The sequence below is a fragment of the Protopterus annectens genome, chromosome 5.part0 (assembly GCF_019279795.1).
Source record: "Protopterus annectens isolate FY-2018-M chromosome 5.part0, PAN1.0, whole genome shotgun sequence".
Lineage (NCBI taxonomy): Eukaryota > Metazoa > Chordata > Ceratodontiformes > Protopteridae > Protopterus > Protopterus annectens.
Window position 1 is genome coordinate 252593387 of NC_056735.1, and position 12944 is coordinate 252606330.

The window sequence follows — 12944 nt, forward strand, 5'->3', positions numbered from 1 at the left end:
TCTCGCCTCTCTGGCTTTGTCTCCAAATTGCCCAATGTGAGCTGACCCTGTAATATACTGATTCATGATCCTGTCCATCCTCATCACACCCAAGGCAAATCTCAACATCTTTAACTCTGCCACCTCCAGCTCTAACTCCTGCCTTTTTGTCAATGCCACCGTCTCCAACCCATATAACCAAGCTGGTCTAACTATCCTCTTGTAGACCTTCCCTTTCACTCTTACTGGTACCCGTCTGTCACAAATCACTTCTGACACTCTTCTCCATCCACTCCACCCTGCCTGTACTCTCTTCTTTACCTCTCTTCCACACTCACCATTACTCTGAACTCTGAATTGCTGATCCCAAATATTTAAACTCATCCACCTTCACCAACTCTATGCCCTGCATCCTCAGGTAATATATTAAAAAAAAACACGTTATGAACCCAAACTTAAATTAATGGATGATGTTCATATACTAACCCAGAACTTACTATATAGCCATTTCCGCAAAGTACTTTATAAATATGACAGTTGTTATTTTTTTTTATTTTCAAATTCAAGATACATATTTGCACATGACAATGTGCAGCTCCTGCAAAACGGTGTCTATGGGATTGCAATTGGTCACCACTCACTAACAACAGCTTTTTCTCTCCCAACAGTTAAACAGTGTAGGTTGCAAACATAAAAAACATTTGTTAAGCTCCCTTTTAGTGTGAGTGTAATAAAGCAAGTCTCCATTTTGGTCAGCCATACAGCTCTTTCTGCTCTATTGTTTACCTATTTTCCCCTGTAACTAAAGTAAACTGATTCATACATTTGTCTCTCTGACCCTAATTTCTACAGCTATTTTCTGCCTTTCTAACTTTCAGACATAGATTAAGTTTTACTTATTTGTCTAACATTTGAACAAGTAACCCTGATAAAAACCTTAAAATTGTATACTGTTGGTCTGTCTTTCTTGCTAAAAGTAAGTAAAATTAGGGTCTATATTAGAACATCTTTAGTGATCGAACTGTTAAAACATCGAACGTTCAGAAAAAAAAAATAAAAACAACAAAAAATAAATAAACGGTGTAGGCAGGGGGGTAAGTCCACTGCATCCCCCACACCCCCCACTACTTAAATATACCAACTCTGAGACTGCACTACATTGAAGTAAATGAAAATCTCCCCTTACGGAGATTCCTGTTTACTTGTTTGATGTTCTGGAGTTTCGCTATTCTCATGTCGACAATGTCAGATTCGACATTGTCGGGTTTCGAGAATTTAATATAGACCTTAAAATTAGAGTGCTGAGTGCAGGTTTTAGGCCCTTACATTCAACTTACTTGTGGTGTGGTGTGGTGAGTCATTCAAGATTCTGCCTCTAACCACTCCTACTGCCTTCTCTTTTCCCCACCCCCCTCTTACCTCTAACAAGTTTATACTGGCTACAATAGTACAGGCACTATTTTCAAACCTAGGTGCTTAGAATTCCCTGTCTCCCCCTGCTTGGCTGACCTGGCATGACTCACAGTGTAAGTTTCTTCATTATATGGATTTTTTATTGTTTTTGTGTGTAACTGTATGACCTATTTCTAGGCTGTGATACTGCATAGACTGCTCTAGTTTGTTGCAGAAGCTTTATAAATAACTAGTGACTTTACTGATTTCTGTCCTAATATTTGCATCACACAATGCTATCCTTACTGCTATTTCTCCCACTTCTAATCTCACTAGCCCTAAGCACTTCCTACCACACTGAGCTCCATATCTTCCCCCACCTTTCCCTTTCCCTTTCCCTGACCTCTTCCAACATATAACCAGGCTCCATTGACTATTGCCCCCTCTCTTTTCTGTCTCTCCCCTTTCAATGTCTTAAATTTAAACTCATGGCCTACCCCGCTCTTACTTCTAAGCCTAAACTCAAATACCCTATTCCCCTTACCGACCACCCTCACCTTTTGCATCCATCAACTGGTCCTAATATTTGTGTTCTAAACTGAACCTGCACCTAGAGAAAGTGTATAATCATCAGAGCAACTACTCGTTGCATATGTTTTTAATGTTTAAATTGCTCATACACATTGAATAAGTGCATTTACAACCTGAATAACTTGTGCTAGCTATACTGGAATTGCTTTTACTGACTATTTTGCAGTTCTACAATGATGAATGATTGATTAGTTTTTCTGGTATATCTGTAAAATCTGGCACGTGTTTGTTATGTTCTCTACTACTAAGTTTTCTTAGCCATAAACCCTAGTCCAGTCTGAAGTGTGCTACATTTACCCCCCTCAAACCTCTCTGATTGTACTATTGTAAAATAACTGCCTGTTGTTGCCTTAATGCTTACCCTAGAATCTCTGTTTTTTCTCTTTTTTCTAGTCAAACTCTACATTTACCCACACTAGTATACTGCAGCTCCTGCAAAACCATATCTACGGGATTGCAATTGGCCACCACAGTCTCTAACAACTTTTTCTATCCTCAAATTTATACTTTCACCTCATTGTCTGGTCACTCCCACAGCCCCATCCCACCACCACCTTGTGTCCAATCCCCCCCCCCCACCTTGGACTACTGCTCTGTGGTTTGCCTCTCTCACACTTAACTCTTTCACTCCCTAGCACACCTACTATCTCCTAATATACTCACTGTTTCCACCCCTCAATACTATTCCTTCCCTCACACCGCTTATTTCTACCCACCACCCTTCCCTAATATATTTCTTTAAATTTTTCCCTATAACTCTTCCCCTCCTTTTTCCATCACACAATGCTATCCTTACTGCTATTTCTCCCACTTCTAATCTCACTAGCCCTAAACACTTCCTACCACACTGAGCTCCATATCTTCCCCCATCTTTCCCTTTCCCAGACCTCTTCCAACATATAACCAAGCTCCATTGACTATTGCCCCCTCTCTTTTCTGTCTCTCCCCTTTCAATGTCTTAAATTTAAACTCATGGCCTACCCCGCTCTTACTTCTAAGCCTAAACTCAAATACCCTATTCCCCTTACTGACCACCCTCACCTTTTGCATCTTGTCTTTGCTCTTTTGGTTTCTGGTAACATCCATCCTATTCCTGGTCCCCCTCCTCTCTCCACTACCCCTCCACCTTCATCTGATGTCCCCCCAAAAACATCCTCAAATATCTCCAGCCTCAAACATCTCTCTATCCCTGCAATGAACATCCAAAGCATAAACAACAAAATGTCTGAACTTCACGCATGGTTGACCCAACACAAACCTCACATTCTGGCTTTATCAGAAACCTGGCTAAAACTGCATATCAGTTCCTCTGAATTTCTGCCACCTCAATACAATATCTATAGGTGTGATAGGACACCCAAAAAATGTGGTGGGGTGGCTATCTTGTACTCTGTCTCACTGACGTTAACACCTATAGACATTACCCCTGCTCCTAGACTGCCACATCAATAACTATAGGAAATTTGCTATTGCCTCTATATTCCCCCCAGGTAAAAACATCCCTATCCTTGAACATATACTCTCCTGGATAAACACCTCCATCCCCTATGAAACCATCATTCTTGGAGATGTTAATATAGATTGGAACTCCCTTATTGGTCACTCACCCCAACATTTCATAAACCTATGGATTATCACAACTGATCACTACTCCTACCCACTACAGTAAAAAATACTACTGGTTCCACAATTGACTGGTCTTGACCAACTCTCCTAACAACTACTGTAACCCTTCTACCTTCCCTGACTCTATTAGTGACCATTCTTCCATCTCTATCTTAAGGCACTCTCCTCATCTCTCTAAGCTCTATCTCTACAGAGATTGTAGGAAATTGACTAAATATTCCCCTGAAACCTTTAACTATAGACTCTCTACCATCAACTGGTCTTTCCTAAAAACTCTCCTGCTCAACGATGCTGTTACTAAATTCAACCACATTTTCCTTGATGTCCTAAACTCTCTTCCCCCAACTTGCAAAATCAGAACCATATCTAATTTTGCACTCTGGTTCTCCAAAACTACTCATGCTGTGATGCATGAAAGAGCTGCTGTATGGAAAAAATGGCAAACCACTAAAACTCTCACCTTTCTCCAAGGTTATAAGCAACTTAGAAATCGTGTAAAAAATATATTATTTTAGATAAATGCCAATATTTCACTAAATTTCAAAGCTCTTACCCAAATGACCCCAAATAATTCTGGATTACTATCAACTCCCTGCTCCACACTGGTTCTCCTACCATCCCCAACTCTTTCCCCTATCACTCTCCCTCTGAAACTGCAGACTTACTTAACAAACACTTCATAGACAGCATCTCTAAACTCCTACCCTCTGGTAACTCTGCTCATCCCAACTCTTCTGTGTCACCCTCACCTCCCCCTAAACCTCTGTGTTCCTCTGTCTCTCACCCTTTTACCTTGCAACCTCTTTCTACTAAATACATCAAATCCCTGCTTCTTAAACTAAAACCATGCTCTCCCTCCACTGATAAACACCCCTCAGTTTCTGAAAATTGCTGCTGACTCTTGCATATCCTGTATCTATCTTAATCAACTGCTCCATTCAGGAATCTACCATACCAGAAATATGGAAATCCTTCTTTACCACTCCTCTGCACAAAGGTGGCAACTCTGTTGAACCCTCTAACTATAGACCAATCGCTATTCTCTCACCACTCTCTAAGATCCTTGAAAAATATATACATACTCAACTATTGTCCTATCTCATTCACGAAAATCTCCTCACCTCCTCGCAACATGGTTTCCACCCTAAACACAGTAACTCAACTGCCTTACTATCCTTTATTGAAAAGGTTGCAGAAGCTAAGGACAACAACCTCCTCTCTCTTGTCTATTCCTTGATCTCTCTAAAGCCCTCAACACTGTCTCTCAGCCCATCCTTCTTAACAAACTCTCAGACCTAAACTTCTCTCCTTCTACTCTTGGGTGATTCCAATCCTACCTTACTAGCAGAAAACAAGCTGTTAGATGGCAGCAGGCTTTTTCACCCTTCCTTGCTATTCAAACAGGAGTACCCCAAGGCTCCATACTTGGACCGTTCCTTTTCAACATTTTTACCAACAACCTACATTCATCCTGCAGTCTCTCATCTGTAATCCAATACGCAGATGTCTCTACTCTCTTATCTATCTCCAATACTATCTCTGAACTACACTCACTAACACAGACTTCCTTTATCTCTGTTGAAAAATGGCTCAGAAACAATCAGCTAATCCTTAATCCTAAGAAAACTCAACTCCTTCTCTTCCTACCTCAGACACTCTCTCACCTTAAATCCAACTTTTCTCTTTCCTCTTTAGATGACACCACTATCTCCCCTGCCTCACACACCAAACTCCTTGGGGTAATAATTGATGACCAACTAAAATTTGACTTGCACATACAACAGGCCATCAAACAAAAACACCAAAAACTTGGACTACCTTATAAGAACAAAAAATTCCTCACTACTGCCACTAAATGCACTCTTGCGCAGGCATTTCTTTTACCCAGTCTTCTATATGCTTCCCCCATCCTTACCAATATCCAAACTACCTCAGTGCAGAAACTGGAACAAACGTACAACAAAATTGCCAGATTTATTCTAAACCAACCACTCTCTTCACATCAGTGCCTTTCACTAAACAAATTTCAGTGACTGAAATTTCCGCACCTTCTCCTACAATCGCAACTCCACACTAAGTTTTCCATACTCAGCAACCCCTCTGCCTGCCCTGCTCTTGCCTCCCATGTTACTCCCTACTCTCCCCCCGGCCTCTCCGGAGTGCTGATCAGCATCTTCTCTCAGTTTATAAACCAAAAAGGAATATTGGCAAACTACTTTACAAACACTCTGTCTCACTAAATTGGAACAAACTCCCTCACCATATTAGAGCCAACCTTTGCTTTCCCTGTTTTAAAAAGGAGCTTAAATCCCACCTACTAAACTTGAAATTATGCCGTTGCATTGACCACACGTAGTCTTAGTCTCTCCCACTGTATAACCTGTTGCATCTCATAACTTTCTTTCTTTGTTAGTAACTTCTGTTTAAACTAATCTCCTAAACCCTCAGCTCTGCTACTATAGCCCTACGATATCCCCCTCCTATTCTCCACCCTATCTCCCCCCCACTTCCTATCAATGTCTATATATTGTCCTTCTTTTGAACAACACTTATCTTTTTGTTTTTACTCTCATATGTAGTAAATTTTAGTCCACTACTATCAGTGCAACCCTTAATGTTCATAATTTATTTTCTTTTGTTTTTCTCTTTATAATTAATTTCATATTTGCAGTGTTGTTTTTAATAGTTTTTGTCCTGTATGTTAATCTTTGCTTATGTTTGGTGGGGCACTTTCCCCTTGGGTCTCCACTGAAAATGGATTGCTTACTATCAATGCAATGCAGATAGTTAATAACCTTTTCTTTTTTACAATTATTTTGTATTGTGATTGTTATATTTAATATTTGTACAATGTCACTTTATTTTTACTTATGTTTGCTGAGGCTTTTCCCCTCGGGTCTCTACTGAAAATGGGTTTGTTTGCAAACTCAGCTGGACTAACCCGATTAACAAATGTCAAATAAATAAATAAATAAATAAAATATTTTTATTTATGGAATATCATCCCAAACAGGAAAACTCTGATATTTTATGCTTTAAATGTTGAAAAACACAAAGGTTATGAGACTGCATTTATTTTTGTAGGTAGACTCATAACATTTTCAAGATTGAACCAATTATTTTATACAGTTGTTCCTTCACAGGAACCTTTTTATAAACATCAAAAAAACAAAGTCTGTCTTACATCCAACAACTGGGTCTATATTATATACTCGAATGATTAGCTTGTCAAACACCTAAATGTCGACAGAAAAAGAGATTTATCAGACATTTGATTATTCCTAACTTTCACTTCAATTGCAGGTAAAATAAAAAAAATACAGCATTAAGGGCAGAAATATATTTAATCTTCTTCTTTTGGCTTTTCCCGGTTAGGGGTCGTCACAGCGGATCAACTGTCCGCTCATGATTGGCAGTAGAGTTTTACAGTGTTGAGTTGCCAGCCCAGTGCCCAACCTTCCACAGAAGGCAAACACATGCACGCACTCACACCTAGGGCCAATTTAGAGTGTCCAATCCACCTACAGCATGTCTTTGGAATGTGGGAGGAAACTGGAGCACCCGGAGGAAACCCACGCAACCACAGGGAGGACATGCAGACTCGGCACAGAAGACACGCCAGCCGAGGATTGAATCGGAGAACCTCTTGCTGTGAGGTGACAATGCTAACCACTGCACCACCGTGGCTGCCCCGCAGAAATATATTTAATGAAAAAAGGAAATATGTGACAAAGGCAAAATGAAATGAAGTCAATAAATGTATCTTTCTGTCCTGAATAATTTCTCATGCAATTTCTGTTTTTAGAGTTGTTATCAGTTGTTGGGGTTTATATTAGAACAACGAAGGCTTAGCTTGTCACACACCTAAACATCGACAGCTAAACAGTGAAAGCTTAAAACCATGAACGGCCACTTCCGCAAATTTTTTCACAGGAAAAAAATTTGCTTGGCCATGGAACACTAAAATAAACTTTCAAACCCTAATTAAGTGGGGGCTGTGCTCCCCATACCCCCCTAACTAAATATACCAACTCCAAGATTGCTCTACATTGGGGAAAAGTGCAAATATCCCCATAACGGCCAAGCAAATTTTTTCACTATGAAAAAATTCGCAGAAGTGGATGTTTTAAGCTTTCAATGTTTAGCTGTCGATGTTTAGGTGTGCGACAAGCTAAGCCTTCGCTGTACTAATATAAACCCCAGCTGATAACAACTCTAAAAACAGAGATTGCATGAGAAATTATTCAGGACAGGAAGATAAATGTATTGACTTCATTTCATTTTTCCTCTGTCACATATTTCCTTTTTTCATTAAATATATTTCTGCCCTTAATACTGTATTTCTTGTATTCTACCTGCAATTGAAGTGAAAGTTAGGAATAATCAAATGTCTGATAAATATTTTTTTTCTCTGACATCAGGGTCACTAGTTTCAAACATTTTTATTAAGTACTAGTTTCATTTTATTGCAGAAGGGAAATGCAAAAACAGTTGCGCTTCATTTTAATGATTTTGAACAGATTGCGTATTGAACTAATGTGGGCGCAGTTCTGCAGCAGTCTTAACCTGCATTTTTGGAATTATTGGTAATGTAGCAGTTCTTGAGAAATCGTATGCCATGGACAATTGGGCTCAATGATTAATCTCTTTTAACCATTTCAAATAAAATGCTGGAAAATGAATAGAACATTTATGAATTACTCAAGAGCAAATTCATTGCTCATTTTCTTCTCCTATACAATTGATTTTCCCCTCAAAAGTAGTCAGAAATGTGGCACTCATTATCTCTCTACTGATGACGGAGCAGGAAAATGGTCCGATTTTTCCACACAGCTTATGCTTACCATTAGCAATCCTCCACTTTTCTGAAGATTGTTTTTTATTACTGTCTCCTTCCTCAAATCTGTATATTAATCTTTGTCTATAAGTAAATGGAACAACTGTGTTCTATGATCTATGACATCACTTGACAAATGTGTAATACAGTAAGAAAATGACAAAGACTTCTATGTTAATCTTGATGAGTGGATGGGAAATAGGAAATAGTCCGGGGATCACGTCTGTGTCTCTGCTCAACAGTGGCACAGGAAAATAACTTTCTTGGGTGGCGTAAGCCAGGGAACCTTGTTGGCTAGGCTTACGTAGGCCCTCAGGCCGATAGCCTAGCACCTACCTATGAACCTATGAACCTATAAAATGTAATATATTCTCTTAGTGATTTGGCACAAAACATTCCACAGCGAATAGAGTCAGACAAAAGAATAGTGATATATATATATATATATATATACAGACACACACATACACACACACACACACACACACACACACACACACACACACACACACACATATATATATATAATATATATATATATATATATATATATATATATATATATATATATATATTACAAACACACACACACACACACACACATATATATACACACACACACACACACACACATAAAAACACTGAGCACCAATCATTCAATAAATCAATTAAAAACCTAAGATTAACAAAAAACTACTTATAAATAAAGCAATATGCACCCTTTGTTGAGACTAAATGTACTTTTTAAATAAATAAGGAGAAGCATATAAAAAACATTCATAGTAGGAATTTGGGGAGCCCCTTGGCTTTACATTTTGTGGGATGCCACGGGTTCAATCTTGATGGTGTGCTTGCAGCTATGTTTGAACAAGTTAATTGGAATTATAGAAATCAGGTTTCTGTTGTTTGTTTTTATGATATAAGGAAAGTCTTTATTTTAAAAGTCAGTACCATTGAATGGTTTAGTTTTAATCTGAGGTACAGTTGAAATATTTTTCTTGATTTTGTATGGATAAATGTAATTGGTAATTAATTGATTTAGTTAATGATAAGTGTTTGATTTGTGTCTGTGTATATTTACTGCTGTTCTTTTGTCTGATTTTATCTTCCCTGGAAAGCTTGGTGCTACTGTTTGGGCATCCAGTTATTTTAGCTATAGTAGTTTATTTAAACACAAAGGCATTACCTCCAAGGCAACCACTGTAGTGCAGTCATGGTTTTACACTGCAGTGGTTGCCTTGAAGATAATTCCTTTGTGTGTATTTTGTTAATTAATGTGACAACCCAACCTCATGTGCAAATATGGGAAAAAAGAAGTTATGGATGGATAGACTATTTACTGTGTAATAGAGCTGCAGATGATTCAACAGGAGAATGTGCCAAAAAAGACTCAAAACCAAAATGAAGCACAAGGCACACCAACACAGAGAACAGGCTGTATAAATGAACAGTCACACAATAAAGCCCAAAGGAAGCTGATTTATTTAACTGTATCAGCTGTCCCTCCACTCGTGAATGCTGTTCGTGCACACTTTCAACAGCACTGGTGCCCTCCCTAGGGCTACCTGATAAGTTCTCCATAGCCTCCATAGAAAACACATAAATCCAACAGGAGAATGTGCCAAAAAAGACTCAAAACCAAAATGAAGCACAAGGCACACCAACACAGAGAACAGTGCTGTTAAAAGTGTGCATGAATGGCTTTCACAACTGGAGGGACAGCTGACACAGTTAAATAAATACGCTTCCTTCGGGCTTTTTTGTGTGACTGTTCATTTATACAACCTGTTCTCTGCTATGTTACCAATACAAGTAACTCCATATGAATTGCAGAAAGAGTCATTACTGGGCACACTGCTGCTGCTGTTGAGAAGAGCACTTCTGGCTGACATCAAATATTGAAACAATACTAATTTCATGAACTTTGAGCATACTTTGACTTAGGAATGGGATCCATTCCTGTCATGGTATTAGAAACCCAAAAGACTTGGGGAAATTTAAAAAAGTAAAAATGTCTGCTGCTTTACAGTAGAAACTTGCAATTGTGATGTTATATAAAAGAAGTAACTATTAAAATACCCTGATTGCCAAATGGGTGTGATCATCAAACTGCTGGTACTGCCCATGCAGCTTTTGTCTCTGAATTTGGTAATGCTGAAAAAAAGAGCTTACTTCATTAAGTTGGTGCCATTAAAGTAAGTGATACATTTTGTAATTAATCTTTTTTTTAATTCACACCCAACCTGGCAAAGACTGTCTACCACAAGCTGCACCTCTCATTTTCTGCTTGATTGAGGAATGGGTTTACTTTGTGTTTTAAGCAGCTGTGATTTTATAATACTTCTATAGGACTGGACACCATACCAGTCTGTATTCTCATCAGGACCAAGTAAGCCCAATCCAATCCTTTGCTTAAACTGTTCAACTTCAGCCTGTCCACAGGGGTTTTACCCAATACCTGAGGAACAGCCACTGTAATCTTCCTACACAAACACAGCCCATCTAGAATCCCAAGTAATTATAGGTCCATCAAGGTCACCAATCTTATATGCAAAGCCACTGAATGTATCATAGCAGAACTCATTTATGTAGACATAGGCAACTTAAATGATTTGGTCCACAGTCCTGTCTAATGAAGATAGTATGTTTCTTTGAAGATGTTGTAGAGGCTATGGACAGTGGTTATTCCATGCATGCTACTTACCTCAACCTAGCCAAGGCTTTTGCCACTATTCTCCATGTTGGCATTGTTTAAAAGTTAGACAGCATTAATATAAATTCCTACACTGTCTGTTGGATTACAACAGATCCCAATTTGCTGATACCATTTCTGAACATCAAGTTGTAACTAGTGGGGTACCACAAGAGTCATCACTGGGCCATGTCCTATTTGGCATCTATTTTATCAGACATCAAAGTCAGTATTTTAGAAGTGTTGTCGATCATGTTTGTTAAAAATTTCAGTCCAGGCACTGTTATACACCCACCAACTGATGCTAAACAGTTGTGATGCATGCTGGAATATATACTTACCCATCATACCACAAATGGTCTCAAACAAAATGCAAAAAAAAAATGCAGTGCAGTAATATTTGACAAAAAAAGCTGCTCTTACCTCATATTTTCTACATGGCACTCCTCCTCAGACAGATACAGTCATCGGAGACTTGTTTTATTATGTAAACAATTCTCTTATTCGATCATCATGTTTCCCACATAGTTCTTCTATGTGGCCCAGTTAATTTCCAAAGGAATATCCTTAAGATCCAAGGTACCCTCCTACCTCTGTATCAGTCATCATGAAGTACATGCCCACTTTTGTATATACAAATTCCAACATGTCACTAAACTGAAACAGTCCCAAAAATATCTAGCTAAGAAAATTGATGGCCTTAAAGCCTTCAACTATCCCAATGGATTAACAAGAGTCTCCTTATACTGAGTTTCCATACTGGGTGCTCCAAAATGTCCTGTGTCTCCATTTTTGAGGCATGAAAGACCCAATACTATTTGACTTCTTACTTCTTTATAAAACCAGTGGCTCTATAAATACCTACACTAGGGACTTAAATCTTCAGCAACAAATAAACAAAACTCAGTGGAAAGATAGGTTCCTAACTCAACATATTTCCAGACTGTGGACTAAGTTACCACTAAAGGTCAAACAAAGTGTTAATTTGACTATCTTTGCAGCTAGTCAGTTAGTCTTTATTTTACTGGATAAAAAAGCTTCTAACAAAATCTCCTACAGAAACACCACAACAACCCTCTAAGGTTCTGGGCAGGCGTAAATCAACTACTTTGTCCAGGTCACTCCGCCACCCCAATCCCAGCTAACTACACCCATAGTTCCCAAGAGACAATAGCTAGCGCCTTTAATAACTTTTTCACTGAAACAATCCAATCCCTAGCAAATCAACTAACCCCCTCTAACTTAAACCACATGCCTAATCTACCTAATAATCAACCGGAATTTGGCTTCCAACCAATATCCACTAGTTTTATCAAAACACTTCTAAAAAATCTAAAACCTACCACCCTAGCTGCTGACCTCCTCCCTGCAGAGTACCTGCAAATAGCTGCAGATGCCATTGCATATCCCATATCTATCCTCATCAACAGAACCTTATCCGAAAATGCCATCCCCTCCCTCTGGAAAATATCTCACATCATCCCACTCCATAAAGGTGGTAGCTCCTCAGACATATCCAACTATAGACCCATTGCCATTCTTTCCCCACTAGCCAAAATAATGGAGAAATGTGTACACAAGCATCTAATGCAATACCTTTCACAGAATAACTTACTATCCGACTCCCAGCATGGTTCAGGCCATACCACAGCACCACCTCAGCCCTCCTTTCCTTTACTACTGCCATAAACCAAAACAGGAATGACAATAGGCTAACCTCTGCCCTCTTTCTTGACCTATGAAAAGCCTTTGACATGGTCAGCCATGAACTTCTCATTCTTTCACTAAAATCTATTTCCCTCAACAAGCCTGCTCTCCAGTGGCTCC